The sequence below is a fragment of the Elephas maximus genome, chromosome 2 (genome assembly GCF_024166365.1).
Source record: "Elephas maximus indicus isolate mEleMax1 chromosome 2, mEleMax1 primary haplotype, whole genome shotgun sequence".
Lineage (NCBI taxonomy): Eukaryota > Metazoa > Chordata > Mammalia > Proboscidea > Elephantidae > Elephas > Elephas maximus.
The window spans coordinates 126,509,431-126,526,036 of record NC_064820.1 but is presented as its reverse complement, the minus strand read 5'-3'; positions in this window follow the sequence as shown (position 1 = coordinate 126,526,036).

Here is a 16,606-nt window from a genome sequence, read left to right as displayed (position 1 = left end):
ACCTGCTTCCGTAAAGGTTACAACCTAGAAAACCCTATGGGGCAGTTCTACTCTGTCACATGAGGTTACTATTAGTCAAAATCGACTCAATGGTATCTAACAACATCAACAACAAAATGTCAGCAATTATCTCCAGGTGGTTGGTAAACTTTGTTCAAGTTACTAGCTTTCTTCAGAAACAAAAATTCAGGACTTAATTTTTCTTTATAAGCACTTTCTCATTAGAAAAAAGTTTCAAGTCAATAATCTAACCACCTACCTCAAGAAACTAGAAAATGAAAGGCAAAGTAAACCTAAACCAAGTAGAAGAAAGAAAATAACAAAAATAAAAGCAGAAATAAGTGAAATTAAAAATGGAAAAGCAAGAGAGAAAAATCAATGAAACAAAAAGCCTTTTATTTGAAAAGATCGACAGAATTGATAAAAACCTCTATCAAAACTGACAAAAATACAAAAAGAGGAGCCACAAATTACCAATATCAGAAATGAAACAGGCAATATCACTACAAACCCTGCAGTAGCAAAAGGATAACAAGGGAGTACTGCAAACAACTCTACACATATAAATTCAACAACTTAAATGAAATGGACCAATTCCTCAAAAAGCACAAACTATCACAACTCACCCAACATGAAATGGCTAATCTGAGTAGTTCTATGACTATTAAAGAAATTAAATCTATAATTTAAAAATAATCTTCAGCCCAGATAGCTTCACCATACAGTTCTGCAAAGTATTTAAAGAATTACCATCAATTCTACACAATCTGTTCTAGAAAATAGAAAAAAAAGAGGGAACACTTTCCAACTCATTTTATAAGGCAGTACTACCCTAATGCCAAAACCAAAGATAGTTCAAAAAATAAAATTACATATCAATACCTCTCAGGAACTTAGATGCAAAAATCCACAACAAAATACTAGCAAACTAAATCCAGAAATATATAAAAGAATTATATGCCAAACAAAATAGCGCAAAAAAAAAAAAAAAAACCTAGTGCCGTCGAGTCGATTCTGACCCATGGCGAGCCTATAACAAAATATGTACAAGTGGGATTTATTCTGGGAATATAAGCCTGGTTTGATATTCAAAAATCAATCATATCCACTATATCAATAAGCTAAAGAAGAATTATTTGATCATACCAATTGATGAAGAATTAATATTTGTCAATATTCATTCATGTTAAAAACTCTCAGTAAAATTACAGTAAGATACCATCTCACTGCAACATCAATGGTACTAATCAAAAAAAAAAAAAAACACAGACAGCAACAAATGCTGGTGAGGTTGTAGGGAGATTGGAACTCTTATACACTGCTGATGGGAATGTAAAATGGTAAAACCACTATGGAAAACGATATGGCACTTTCCTAAAAAGCTATAAATAGAAATGCCATATGATCCAGCAATCCTACTCCTACGTATATACTCTAGAGAAACAAGAGCCATGACACAAATAGATGTATACACACCGTGTTCATTGCAGTATTATTCACAATAGCAAAACAATGGAAAAAACCTAAGTGCCCATCAATGAATGAATGGATAAATGAACTGTGGTACATACACACAATGGGATACTATGCAACAATAAAAAATAATGATGAATTTGCAAAACATCTCACAACATGGATGAATTTGGAGGACATTATGCTGAGTGAAATAAAACAATCACAAAAGAACAAATATTGTATAAGATCACTATTATAAAAAAAAGAGTGAAAGAAAAGGTTTACACACAGAAAAAAAAATTCTTTGATGGTTACAAGGGAAGGGAGGGTAAATTACTAAATAGGTAGAAGACACGTGGTAATATTGGTAAAGGGAAGTCAGCACAACATGACAAAGGCAAAGGAAAACACTGAAAGAACACAAGACAAAGGGCAACTATGGCAATTACTGTAACAGAGGCAATCCTACAAAAGTATTAACAAACAATAATTTACAAAGGGATACATAGGTAGATAGGTATGCTAAAGAGGCAAAAGAAGGTGGAAGGGAGCGTACCCACCTGAGATATAGGTTAGGTTGTGAATATCTTTACATACACTTTTGTAGATATTGCATGTATACTAATTTAGAAAATAGAACACACAAGGGGCACAGTCCTGGAAACTTCTTATGCACAACCGAACACCTTCTGGGAAGAAGATACTAGGCTTGAAGGCTAAGGGCCATAGATTTGAGGGACATCTATGTCAATTGGTGTGCATAAAAACAATGCTCTACATCCTACTTTGGTGAGTAGCATCTGGGGGCTTAAAACTTGCAAGCAACCATCTAAGATACAACTAATGGTCTCTTCTCCTTTGAAGTAAAGGAGAGTGAAAAAAAAACAAAGACTAAAGGGAACAATTAGTCCAAAGGACTAACGAACCATGTGCACCACAGCCTACAACACCCACAGACCAGAAGATAGTACCCAGCTGCCACTACCAACCACTCTGGCCAGGATCACAATAAAGAGTCCTGGACAGAGCGGGAGAAAAATATAGAACAAAAAAATCAAATTCACGAAAAAAGACCAGATTTAACTAGCCTGATAGAGACTGTAGGAACCCCCAAGACTATGGCCCTAAGACACTCCTCTGATTTGGAACTGCAGCCATTCCCGGAAACCACCTTTCAGCCAAGCAATAGACAGGTCTAAAAAATAAACGATAACACCTGAAAGTAATGTGTTCCGTAGAACAAACAATTATATAAGACCAAAAGGGCAACATTTGCCCAAAAGTAAAGATGAGAAGGTAGGAAGGGGTCAGGAAACCAGATGAAAGGAAACGGGAAACCCAGGACAGAAATGGGGAAAGCATTGACACGGTGTGGGGATTGTGGTCAATGTCATGGAACACTTTAAGTACAATTTGTTGAATGGGAAACTAATTTGCTCTGTAAACTTTCACCTAAACACAATAAAATGTTAAAAAAAAAAAAAAAAAACCTCTCAGCAAATTAGCAATTAGAGAGAAACTTCCTCAACTTGATAAACAGTATATATTTTAAAAACCCTAGAGCGGCCATCATACTTAACAATGAAAGAATGAAGGCTTTTCCCCTAAGATTAGGAACAAGACAAAGACAGTTATTCTCACCACTCTTCTTCAAATAATATTGATAATCCCAGCCAGTGTAATAAAGAAAATAAAAGGCATACAGATTGGAAAAGAAATAAAACTGTCCTTTTTTGCATATGACATGATTGTCTACATAGAAAATCTCAGGGAATTGAAAGAAGAGTTTGTAGAACTAATAAGTTCAGCAAGGTTGCAGGAACCAAGATCGACACACAAAAATAAATCATATTCCTGTGTATTAGCGACAAACATGTGGAACATAATCTTCTGGTGGGTCTTTCAGCTGCATAGAGCATCCACTCCAGCATGCCCATTTCCCTGAATCTTTTAATCCCTTCCTCCACCAACTGCCCCAGAAATTCTGACATTTCAACTTTTGCTCAGCATGGGCCATTGTGAAAAAGCGCCCTAGTAGCAAGTTTTCACCATCTCTGGGATCTTTGCAAGGATATTAAAACCCAGTCTTGGGAGAGCACTTTCAAATCAATAAACTCTTCCTTATCCAATTTTATGTTCTGTTCCCCTTAATAAAGCATTCTTAGAATCCAGGCCCATGCATATTCCCCAGGTCCTTGCAAGATCTTGCAGCTTTTGGGAGGCATAGTTCATTTTCTTCTTTATCAAGCCCAGCACTGCCTAGCTGACTTAGCTGACTTAACTCTAGTTAAAGGTCTAATGGTTAGAAAGGGAGGTGGAGGCAGATCCTAAGAAAGGTCTCTGTTGCCTCTCAAAGGACAGCCCTCTGCATTGTCTTCCCAGGACAGGGGTGTGCTAGGTTTTACTAGGGAGGAGTGGGCCACATTTGTAGGTCCACAGGATTCAGAAATGCCTAAGGAGTCAATATATTTGGGTACATTCTCCCAAATATTGCATTCCATGTGTCAGTTTCTCAGGTTCTCTGAAACAGAGCCCTGTTGTTTGTGTTGTCAGGTATCGTCGAGTCGGTTCCAACTCATAGCAACCCTATACAAAAGAGAACAAAACACTGCCTGGTCCCGAGCCATCCTTACAATCATTGTTATGCTTGAGCTCATTGTTGCAGCCACTGTGTCAACCCACCTTATTCTGGGTCTTCCTCTTTTCCACTGACCCTGTACTCTGTCAAGCATGATGTCCTTCTCCAGGGACTGATCCCTCCTGATAACATGTCCAAAGTATGTAAGAGGTAGTCTCGCCATCCTTGCCTCTAAGGGGCATTCTGGCTGTACTTCTTCTAAGACAAATTTGTTCATTCTTTTGGCAGTGCATGGTATATTCAATATTCTTTACCAACACCACAATTCAAAGGCGTCAATTCTTCTTCAGTCTTCCTTATTCATTGTCTAGCTTTCACATAAATATGATGCAATTGAAAATACCATGGCTTGGGTCAGGTGCACCTTAGTCTTCAAGGTGACACCTTTGCTCTTCAACACTTTATAGGGGTCCTTTGCAGCAGATTTACCCAACGCAATGTGTCTTTTGATTTCTTGACTGCTGCTTCCATGGCTGTTGATTGTGGATCCAAGTAAAATGAAATCCTTGACAACTTCAATCTTTTCTCCATTTATCACGATGTTGCTCATTGGTCCAGTTGTGAGGATTTTTGTTTTATGTTGCGGTGCAATCCATGCTGAAGGCTGTGGTCTTTGATCTTCATTAGTAAGTGCTTCAAGTCCTCTTCACTTTCAGCAAGCAAGGTTGTGTCATCCGCATAACACAGGCTGTTAATGAGTCTTCCTCCAATCCTGATGCCCCGTTCTTCTTCATATAGTCCAGCTTCTTGGATTATTTGCTCAGCATACAGATTGAATAGGTATGGTGAAAGCATACAATCCTGATGCACACCTTTCCTGACTTTAACCCAATTAGTACCCCCTGTTCTGTCCAAACAACTGCCTCTTGATCTATGTAAAGGTTCCTCATGAGCACAATTAAGTGTTCTGGAATTCCCATTCTTCGCAATGTTATCCATAATTTGTTACATCCACACAGTTGAATGCCTTTGCATAATCAATAAAACACAGGTGAACATCCTTCTGGTATTCTCTGCTTTCAGCCAGGAACCATCTGACATCAGCAATGATATCCCTGGTTCCACATCCTCTTCCGAAACCGGCCTGAATTTCTGACAGTTCCCTGTCAATATACTGCTGCAGCCATTTTTGAATGATCTTCAGCAAAATTTTGCTTGTGTGTAATATTAATGACATTGTTTAATAATTTCCACATTTGGTTGGATCACCTTTCTTGGGAATAGGTATAAATATGGATCTCTTCCCGTCAGTTGGCCAGAAAGCTGTCTTCCATGTTTCTTGGCATAGACAAGTGAGCACCTCCAGCAATCCATCTGTTTGTTGAAATATTTCAATTGATATTCCATCAATTCCTGGAGCCTTGTTTTTTGCCAATGCTTTCAGGGCAGCTTGTACTTATTCCTTCAGTACCATCAGTTCCTGATCATATGCCACCTCTTGAAATGGTTGAACACTGACTAATTCTTTTCGGTATAATGACTCTGTGTATTCCTTCCATCTTCTTTTGATGCTTCCTGCATTATTTAATATTTTCCCCATAGAATCCTTCACTATTACAACTCGAGGCTTGAATTTTTTCTTCAGTTCTTTGAGCTTGAGAAATGCCGAGCGTGTTCTTCCCTTTTGGTTTTCCATCTCCAGCTCTTTGCACATGTCATTATAATACATTACTTTGTCTTCTCAAGACACCCTCAAATCCTGAGGCTGTGTTCTTCATACAGTCCAGCTTTGTGGATTTTTTGGTCAGTATACAGATTGAATAAGCATTGTGAAAGGCTACAACCCGATGCACACCTTTCCTGACTTTAAACCACACAGTATCGCCTTATTCTGTTCGAACAATTACCTCTTGATCTGTGGACAGTTCCTCAAGAGTACAATTAAGTGTTCGGGAATTCCCATTCTTTGCAATGTTATCCATAATTTATTATGATCCACACAGCCGAATGCCTTTGCATAGTCAATAATACACAGGAAAACATCTTTTGGTATTCTCTGCTTTCAGCCAGGATCCATATGACACCAGCAATGATATCCCTCATTCCGCATCCTTTTCTGAATCTGGCTTGAATTTCTGGCAGTTCCCTATTGATGTAGTGCTACAGCCACTTTTGAATCATCTTCAGCAAAATTTTACTTGCATGTGATATTAACGATATTGTTCGATAATTTCTACATTAAGTTGGATCACCTTTCTTCGGAATACGCATAAATATGGAACTGTTCCAGTAGGTTGGCCAGGTAGCTGTCTTCCAAATTTCTTGGCATAGATGAGTGAGCACTTCCAGTATTGCATCCACTTGTTGAAACATCTCAATTGGTATTCTGTCAATACCTGAAGCCTTTTTTTCGCCAATGCCTTCAGTGCATCTTGGGCCTCTTCCTTCAGTACCATCAGTTCCTGATCTCATGCCACCTCCGGAAATGGTTGAACATCGGGGTTGTATCCTTTTACCATACTTATTTAATCTGTTTGCTGAGCAAATAATCCACAAGGCTGAACTATATGGAGAAGAACATCAGGGTTGGAGGAAGACTCACTAATAACCTGCATTATGCAGATGACACAACCTTGCTTGCTGAACGTGAAGAGAACTTGAAGCACTTAGTGATGATGATCAAAGACCACAGCCTTCAGTATGGATTACAACTTAATATAAAGAAAAAAAAAATCCTCAAAACTGGACCAATAAGCATCATCCCAAGTGCAGTTCATACCAGTTATTCAAGGATGGTTCAACACTAGAAAATCAATCAACATAATCCACCGCATAAATAAAACAAAAGAATCACATGATCATCTCAATCGATGAAGAAAATGCTTTCAATAAAGTCCAACACCCACTTCTGATAAAAACTTTCTTCTCAACATAATAAAGGGTATCTATATAAAAAGAACAGCCAACATCATTCTCAACAGAGAGAGGCTGAAAACACTCCCCCTGAGAGCAGAGCAAAATGAGGACGTCTTTATTGCCACTCCTATTTAACACTGTTCTGGAAGTCCTAGCTAGAGCAACAAGGCAACAAAAAGAAATAAAAGGCATCCAAACTGGTAACGAAGAAGTAAAACCATCCCCATTTGTGACTGATATGATACCATACCTAGAAAACTCAAAATAATCTACAAGAAAACTACTAGAACTAATAGAAAGTTTCAGCAGAGTAGCAAGATGCAAGCTAAACCTACAAAAATCAGTTGGATTCTATACAGCAATAAAGAGAACTATGAAAAGGAAATCAGGAAAACAATACCATTTATAATAGCAGTTAAAAAAATAAAATAGAAATAAATCTAACCAGGGATATAAAAGACCTATACAAAGAAAATTACAAAACACTACTGCAAGAAACCAACACAAATGAAAAGACATACCATGCTTATGGATAGGTAGACTCAATATTGTGAAAATGTCAGTTTTACCCAAGGCAATCTACAAATACAATGCAATCCTGATCCAAATACCAACAACATTCTTTAACAAGATAGAAAAATTAATCATTAATTTTATATTGAAAGAAAAGAGGCCCTGGATTAGTAAATCATTATTGAAGAAGAAGAACAAAGTAGGAGGCCTCACACTACCTGACCTCAGAACTTAGTATACAGCTACGGTAGTCAAAACAGCCTGGTACTGGCACAACAACGACACATTGACCAATGGAACAGAATCGAGAACCCAGATGTAAATCCATCCACCTGCAATTACCTGATCTTCAATAAAAGCCCAAAGTCCTTTAAATGGGGAAAAAACAGTCTTTTTAACAAATGGTATTGGCAAAACTAGATGTCCATCTGTAAAAAACAATGAAATAGAACCCATATCTCACCCCATACACAAAAATTAATTCAAAATCAAAGACCTGAATATGAAACCAAAAATTAGGAAGATCATGGAAGAAAAAATAGGATCAATGCTATGGGCCCTAATATAAGGCATAAATAGGATACAAACCATAACTAACAATACACAAACACCAGAAGATAAGCTAGATAACTGGGATCTTCTAAAAAATTAAACACTTATGCTCATCAAAAAACATCACCAAAAGAGTAAAAGGAGAACCTACAGACTGGGAAAAAAATTTTGTCTACGACAAATCCAACAATGGTCTAATCTCTAAAATCGATAGGAAAATCTAACACCTCTTCAACAAAAAGACAAATAATCCAATTTAAAAATGGGCAAAGGATATGAACAGACACTTCACCAAAGAAGACATTCAGGTGGCTAACAGACACATGAGGAAATGCTCACAATCACTAGCCATTAGAGAAATGCAAATCAAAACCACAATGAGATTCCGTCTCACCCCAACATTACTGGCACAAATCAAAGAAAAAAAACAACAAATGGAGAGGTTGCAGGGAAATTGGAACTTTTAAGTACTGCTGGTGGGAATGCAAAATGGTACAACCATTTTGAAAACGATACGGTGCTTCCTTAAAAATGCTAGAAATAGAAAACCATATGATCCAGCAATCCCACTCCTAGGAATATATCCTACAGAAATAAGAGCCTTCACACAAATAGACAGAGGCATACCCATGTTCATTGCAGCATTGTTCATAATAGCAAAAAGATGGAAACAACCTAAGTGCCCATCAACAGATGAATGGATAAACAAACTGTGGTACATACACGCAATGGAATAATAAGCAATGATAAAGAACAATGATGAATTTGCAAAACATCTCACAACATGGATGAACCTGTAGGGTATTATGCTGAGGGAAATAAGTCAATCACAGAAGGACAAATATTGTATGAAACCACTATTATAAAAATTCATGGAAAGGTTTCCACACAGAAACAATCTTTGATGATTACAAGAGGCGGAGGGGTGGGGTGTGGGGGGAAAGGGAAAAACACTAAGTGGACAATAGATAAGTGGTAACTTTGGCGAGGGGTAAGACAGTACACAATACTGAGGAAGTCAGCACAACTTGACTAGGGCAAAGTCATAGAAGCTTCATAGACACATCCAAACTCCCTGAGGAATGAAATTACCAGGCTGACAGCTGGGGACCGTGGTCTCGGGGTACATCTAGCTCAATTGTCATAACATAGTCTATAAAGAAAATGATCTGCATCTGACTGTGGTGACTAGCGTCTGGGGTCTTAAAAACCTGGGAACGGCCATCTAAGATACATTTACTGGTACTATCCCAGCTGTAGCAATGGAGACTAAAGATTATTCCAGAGGATTAATGGACCACTACTACCACAACCTCCACCAGAATAAGCCCAGAACAACTAGATGGTGCCCGGTTACCACCACCAACTGCTCTGGCAGGGATTACAACAGAGGATTGCAGACAGAGCTGGAGAAGTATGTAGAACAAAATGCAAATTCACCAAAAAAAAAAACAAAAACAGGATTGCTAGTCTGACGGAGTCTGGAGAAACCCCAAGAGCCTAGCCCCTCCAACACCCTTTTAACTCAGTACTGAAGCCATTCCTGAGGTTCACCCTTCAGCCAAAGACTAGACAAGTCTAAAGGGCCAGCTAACACACGTTGAGAAGCATGCTTTCTAGTTCAATCATGTATGTGAGACTAATGGACACACCAGCCCAAAAGCAGAGAAGGCAGAAAGAGACAGGAAAACTGGACCAATGGAAACAGGGAACCCGGGGTGGTGAAGGGAAGAGTATTGACACGTTGGTTTGGTAACAAATGTCACAAAACAATTTGTGTATTAACTGTTGAATGAAAAACTAATTTGCTCTGTAAACTTTCACCTAAAGTACAATTTAAAAAAAGAAATTATGAGGGAAACAAAACTGAATAAACTGAAGTTAGGATGTAGAGAAAAGAATTAGAGCAAAGGATCAAGAAGCTGTTGGCAGGACAGAGATAGTAGACATACAAAAAGCTAAATGAGTCAAAATAAGGGCAGAAGCTTCCTATTATTTTCATTCTAGACACACCCTCCAATCCCTGCTTGTCCAGAGGCCTGACTGTTGTTCTACATTTTCTTGGTACATATGCATCTTGCAATGCCCATTACAGCAATTCCCTCATCAAAAAGGTGGCACACCAGTGCTTCCCAAGCTTCTGTTACAAAGTAATTCATGCCTGGCTTTTTTACTTTTATTTAGAATAAATCTATGGTGTCATAGGGGAGGGAGAGAATGGGCTGGTTGTTTTGCTAATACTGCCAAATCCTGTACGTATTTTACTCAAATAACATGTACCTTCTACATTTGTTTGCCAACCATTCCCTCCATGCCCCCACCCCTAGCAAGGTATTTTCATAAGCCACTCTGCCAATTTCTTTTTACATTGGTGTAAAAAAAAAAAATTAGCACAGCACATTGATGAAAATACCTGAATGGGGGAGGGTGCACTTGGCAAATAAAAGTAGAAGGCACACATTATTTGCAAAAATAAGGTACTTTCACTTCCTATTCCCCAATAATAACTCCAACTATTTCAAAATATCTTATTCAGCAAGGGTTTTCCTATTTCATCTGTTACAGCTATTTTGTATTCATTGAGGCACCCCTGACCCTAAAGACAATTGCACCCATGGCAAGAATACCAACAACACTATACAACATCTCACAGCAAAACGAAAACATAATTGGATTTTGTCACTCCTTATCACTGATTATTCCTCCACACCACCTCCAATTCTGGGAGGTTCAGAGAACGTGTTTCTGACTGACTTGACCCCAGAATATAAACAATGAATTGCTCTTCTGGTAAAAGGATCTGGAATTAGATTTTCCTACTTGAATTATATTTCTAAACTGTCCTTGCAAAATATCGTTCTCAACTACTTCAGGTCTAAAGAGCCACCTGCTGTTTTAAGATTAAACTGCAATGCATGATCTCTTCCCAAACCTACAAAAAAATCCAAAAACTGAACCTCTTGCCATCGTTTCCAACTCATAGCTATCCTATAAGACAGAATAGAACTGCCTCATAGGGTTTCCAAGGAGCGGCTGGTGGATTCAAACTGCCGACCATTTGGTTAGCAGCCGAGCTCTTAAGCCGCTGCACCACCAGGGCTCCAAACCTGCAAAAGGCCCAATCAATCAATACACTCTGTGTCTGTGCCTGTGTCTATTAGTGTTGGTGGTGGTAACAGTAAGGGTGATGGTTCTACACTCTCAATAAATTATGTCGTGCCAAATTCAAGACAGTATTTTTATTGTGGCCTTGTATGTGGCGGGGGGAATCCTTCTAATTACGTATATTGAATTTTTAAAAAGAAAAGCCATGCCCTCTTGAGCATGAGAGGTTTTCTTTTTGTTGTTTATAACTGAAGAGTATATTATAAGCTCTATCTCTAAATACATTTTCAAACTGTAAAAACACTTTGAAAGTAAAGGTCAGCCATGTGGTCTGTGTAATATTAACCACCAGGCACTGTACTAGCACTGTGGTCAATCTTCGCAAAGGAGCCTGGCTGGGTAAACAGCCTGGGGTTTTTCAGAACAAAACTCTGGAAAGAGAATTCCAGGAAATGAAGTTTCACAAGAGACCTGCTGCTTTGATGTCTTCAGGGCTCCTGCTTGGCACCTTGTTATTCGCCTTCCACTGGAAAACCTAAATGTGCTATGCATGAAGAAAACTTTTTCTAAGAAACTCCAAGTGGGTCTTGAAGTGCATGTGTGCTCAGTGAGATGGTAATTTCCTCTACTTCCAGTGCCTTATGCCCATACACAACAGAGAGCGCATGTGCAGTTAGTAACTTTTTAAAAATCGTTGCATGCTTATTCCCAATAAAAAAACAAACCAAACCCACTGCCATCAAATCCATGCTGACTCATAAAGACCCCACAGGGTTTCCAAGGTTATAACCTTTACAGAAACAGACTGCCACATCTTTCTCCCACACAGCCTCTGGTGGTTTCCAACAGCTGACCTTCGATTAACAGTGGGTGGCTTTACTCACTGTGCCACCAGGGCTCCTGACGGTGGGTTGAAAATGCTGAAAGAAGAAAGATGACTTGAGCTCTGACGTATTAACTTAGGAAAACAGGTTCTGGAAGACTGTATACCATCCAAATGTCTGAAACCACTGATTTCTAACTAAAAGATAATGACTCCAGAGAGCAGTTCCAGCTAAGACGGAGTAAGCGGACTCTACCCTGTCCCTCTCAACTGAATGCAACCAAAAGCCCTGTACAGAATGCATGCCTCAGGTACCTGAGGACACAAAAAAGTAATTGAAAGCAGGCATATGGGGAAGGAAACCAGAACTCAAACCAGGACCAATCCAATAGCGAGTTGCCAGTTCTTTTTCCCCAGTATTTTCTGGCCTTGCTCAAAGGAATCTTCAAACCCAGAACTCTGAACTGAGTGCAAAGAGAAAGACTCCAAGAAAAGCCCTCTTGCTCTGGTCCAAGGACTGGGGAAAGGAGCCCCTGAGGGCCAGAAGTAATGAGGGAAATCCTTCCCCAGGGTTTTGTTTCCTGTTCCCTCCCACCCCAGCCTTCAAGCAATCCCATAGGACAGCAGAGTAGCAATGGCACCAAACAGGCACCGAAAACTCTGAGGGAAGAGAGCTCTTCTCTCTGGTCAGAAGAACTGTTCCCAAGGGTATAGGAAAAATTTCTGTTGCCTTTTTTTTTTTTTTTTCCCTGTATCCTACCAGTCATAGGAAGTACACGGGAGAACAAAGAAACTAAATGTTGTTCCCAGCCATATCCCTACACTATAAAAAGGAAGCACAAATTATCGGTGCTAACATACCTCCGCTACAGCTAACTAATTTTACTATACTTGATTCAACAGTTTTTAAAGGGGGTGATTGTGGATTTTTCTGGTGCTCTGAATTATTCCCCATTTTTGCCTTCTGTGTTTTGAGATTATGTTTCTAGGGGCATAGAGACTAAGAACAGCTGCGTCATCTGGGTAAAATATTCTTTTTCATCATATATTGACCCTCTTTATGTCTGCAAAGTTTGCCTCGGTTTTTATATTTAAATGGACTCACCAGACTTCCCTTAGTATATTCATGTAAGGCTTTTATTTAAAGGCAAAGGATCCAGTGCAGTAACAAAAAGAATGCAGGCAACCTCTTCGGGTTGAAACTCCAAGATCTGTGATACAATCTCAGCTTTAGGAGAGCTCAAAGAGAAATGCTTGGTAGTGCGGCTTTTAAGTCCATTTGACCACAATCGAGTCAAAGGTTTGACAAACCAGTTAGGCCAGTTTCAACTCACCAATAACAAAACTCACCCTGAGGGTCACTAGAAAACATATCACAAATTTCACTGTCCTTATCTTGGCTGGGGTGGTGGTTAAACGTTCGCTGCTAACCGAAAGGTTGGCATTTGGAATCTACTCCTTGGAAAACCTATGGGGAGGTTCTACTTGTCCTATAGTGTCGCTATGAGTCAGAATCAACTCGATGGCAGTGGATTTGGTTTTTGGTTTTATCTTGGCCAAGAATTAAAAACAGACATCCAGACATCCCTCAGAAAGAATGATAGTCCAGCTGTAAACCCACTCTATCTCTGGAATCTCCAATATTGCTTTTGCCTTAAAGTCTATTTTATGTGAAAGTAGTATCATTCTACTACGTTTTTCATAGTATATTTCTTTTTTCCCAGTATATCTTTTTTCATCCCTTTACTTTCAAATTTTCTGTGTTGTATTAATTTCCTGGAAACCCTGGTGGCATAATGGTTAAAGAGCTATGGCTGCTAACCAAAAGGTCAGCAGTTCCCATTCCCCAGGCGCTCCTTGGAAACTCTATGGGGCAGTTCTACTCTGTCTTATAGGATTGCTATGGGTTTGGTTTGGTGTTTGGTATTACTTTCCTGTGGCTGCTGTAACAAATTACCACACAGTCAATGGCTTAAAACAACAGAAATTTATTTTCTTGCAGCTCCGGAAGCCAGAAGTCTGAAAACAAGGATCGGCTCCTTCTAGAGGCTCTAAGAATCTACGCCTCTCTCCTAACATCTGGTGGCTGCCAGCAATCCTCTGTGCTCCTTGGCTTGTAGACACCTCACTCCAGTCTCTGCCTCTGTCTTCACATCGCTTCCCTCAGAGTGTCTTCTTCACTTCTCTTCCAAGAATATCAAGGTGCACACTAAACCAGGATGATCTCTTCTTGAGGTCTTTAACTTAATTACAATTTTCCCAAATAAGATCGCGTTCGCAGGTTCCAGGTCGACATATCTTTGATTTAGCAAAGGCTTAAGTTAGACAGTATCCCTACGATTCTACCCAAAGCATATAATTTTACAGGCACCTTGTTAGTATTTTAGTTCTACTTTACTTTTTAAATCCTCCAAAATTGATCATTACTATTATCATTGTTGCACTTTCCATTTTACGTTCCACTGCTTCCTCCCACATTCAGTTTCCTTCTTATTAAAGTGCCCTTTGCAAGAGTTATTTTTCATTAGGGTCTGTGACTGGTAAAGCCTTTCAGGCTTTATCTGAAAATATCTTCACTTACACCTTATTCTTACATGACATTTTAGCTAACAGTTATTTTGAAGTTTTTTGAAGACATTATTCTTCAGTCTTTTAAGGGTATTATTTCATTCACTTCTAGCCTCCACTGTTGCTGATTCTGTCAAATTGCCATAATTTTATAAGTAATCTCTCTTTCCTCTCTCATTGTTTTTAAGTTTTTTTTTCCTTTTGTCTTTGATGTTCTGCGGTTTCTATATCAGAGTGTGAGTTTATTTCTTTGACTTCACACAGAATTAATTGTGCTTATTTAACCTGCTTATTCATGTCTTTCATCAATTTTGAGAAATTTTCAGTCATTACTTTGAATATTGCTTCTCCCTCATTCTTTCAATCATCTCCTTCTGGACCTTTTCATTTTAGCCCCATGTCTCTTGTTCTTTTTTTTTTTTTTTTTCCATCTCTCGGGCTTACCTGCTATATTCTGTGTAGTTTTTTATCACTTTCTTATGCTGAATTTAATCTGTTCTTTCATTCAAATTATTGAGTTCTCAATTTCCATGACTTTTTTTTTTATTTCTAGAAGATCTAATATATCTGTTTTTTTAATATAGCATTTATGTTATTATCTTATGTTTTGATTTCTTCTGTTATTTCATAATCATCTAAAACATACTTATTTAATGACCTTTTTAATTTTCTTATTTCTAGTTCTAAAGTTGCTAATCCTATTGATTACATCTATTGACTTCTAAATTGATAAACTATTTTCTCATGTAGTTTGTAATTTTTTATTGTGAGCTCATCTTTAATATGAACTGTTTTTGGTCAGAATTCTATATTTCTTTGGTTGTAAAAGTATCTCCCCAGAAGTGTTTTGCAATCACTTCTTCCAAGTACTCCAGAGAGTTCACTAATCTGGGGTTGGTTTTTATTTTAATTTCTTGGTTTAGGATTCTTAAGCCATGTGACAAATGTAAATTCTAGTCAAACCTGGGCATTGCATAAGAATAGGGCCTAAAACTATCTATCAGTAAGGCCTTTTTTCCATGCAGACCCCAAACCAGGTAAAAGCCTTCTTGCTGCTTCCCTGGACCAGTGGGTAGTTTTCCTTTTCTACAGAGGGGCTGCTACTGCAAGGTCTCCAATTTACGCTGCGATCTCATGGCCAAGCCCCAGTCTTGTGCAGCTCTTATGCCACATCTCCCATTGACAAGTGATAAAATCTCTTTGGGTATCTGGGTCATACAATTCCTTGGGTAGCCACAGAGGCACCTCCTGCATTTGTCATGCCATTTTGTTCCCTATTCATTTCTGGAAACTGGGAATTTCCTTTGCTCTCAAATGCATATTTATTTTAATTTTTTTCAAAATTTCTATGTGATTATAGTGAGTCCACGCGAGTTTGGTCAGCCATGTAACTACTACAGCAAATCCCTTCTTATTTGTTTGTTTGGATTTTTTTACAATGTCAAAGATTATCTATACCAGCCTTTTAAATTTACAGATTAGGCAAAGGCTAAGATGGAGCCTCCGCCTTCACAGAATTAATATCCATAAGTCATTAGAGATAACCACAGCATAGTGTGGTGACTGCTAAGGTGAAGTGTGCTGTGGAATTGTAGAGGAGGAGCCAAAGATCCAGATAACCCTGGACTGGGGCTGAAGGACTTATAGGAAGTTTTTTATAGGAGGTGTCCTCCAATAGTTCAAGAACCTCATTTATTATCAGATTCACTTAGGGAGCTTATTGGAGATTCCTCCCCACCTCACTACTCATAATGGGGAAGGATGTCCCAGCCAAGAAAACAGCATGTGTACAGACACCTAACCAATTCTGAGACCTGAAAACATTATTAAGAGGTAGCCTATGAGGTGGAGGTTTAAGTGGGTAGCAAAAGAGATTAAAGAGTTAACTCTGAACCAGAGCAGAATTAAGCCTCATGGGAATTAAGTGGAAGATTTGATCTTTTCCCTGAGGATATTAAAGCGGGAACCGCTGATGGATTTTGAGCAGAGGGAATAATATGATCAGATTTACATTTCTGTGACTTTGACATCAGCCCAATTTTCATGAATGCTTAAAGAGACCCCCGTGGTGCAGTGGTTAAGAGCTCAGGCTGCTA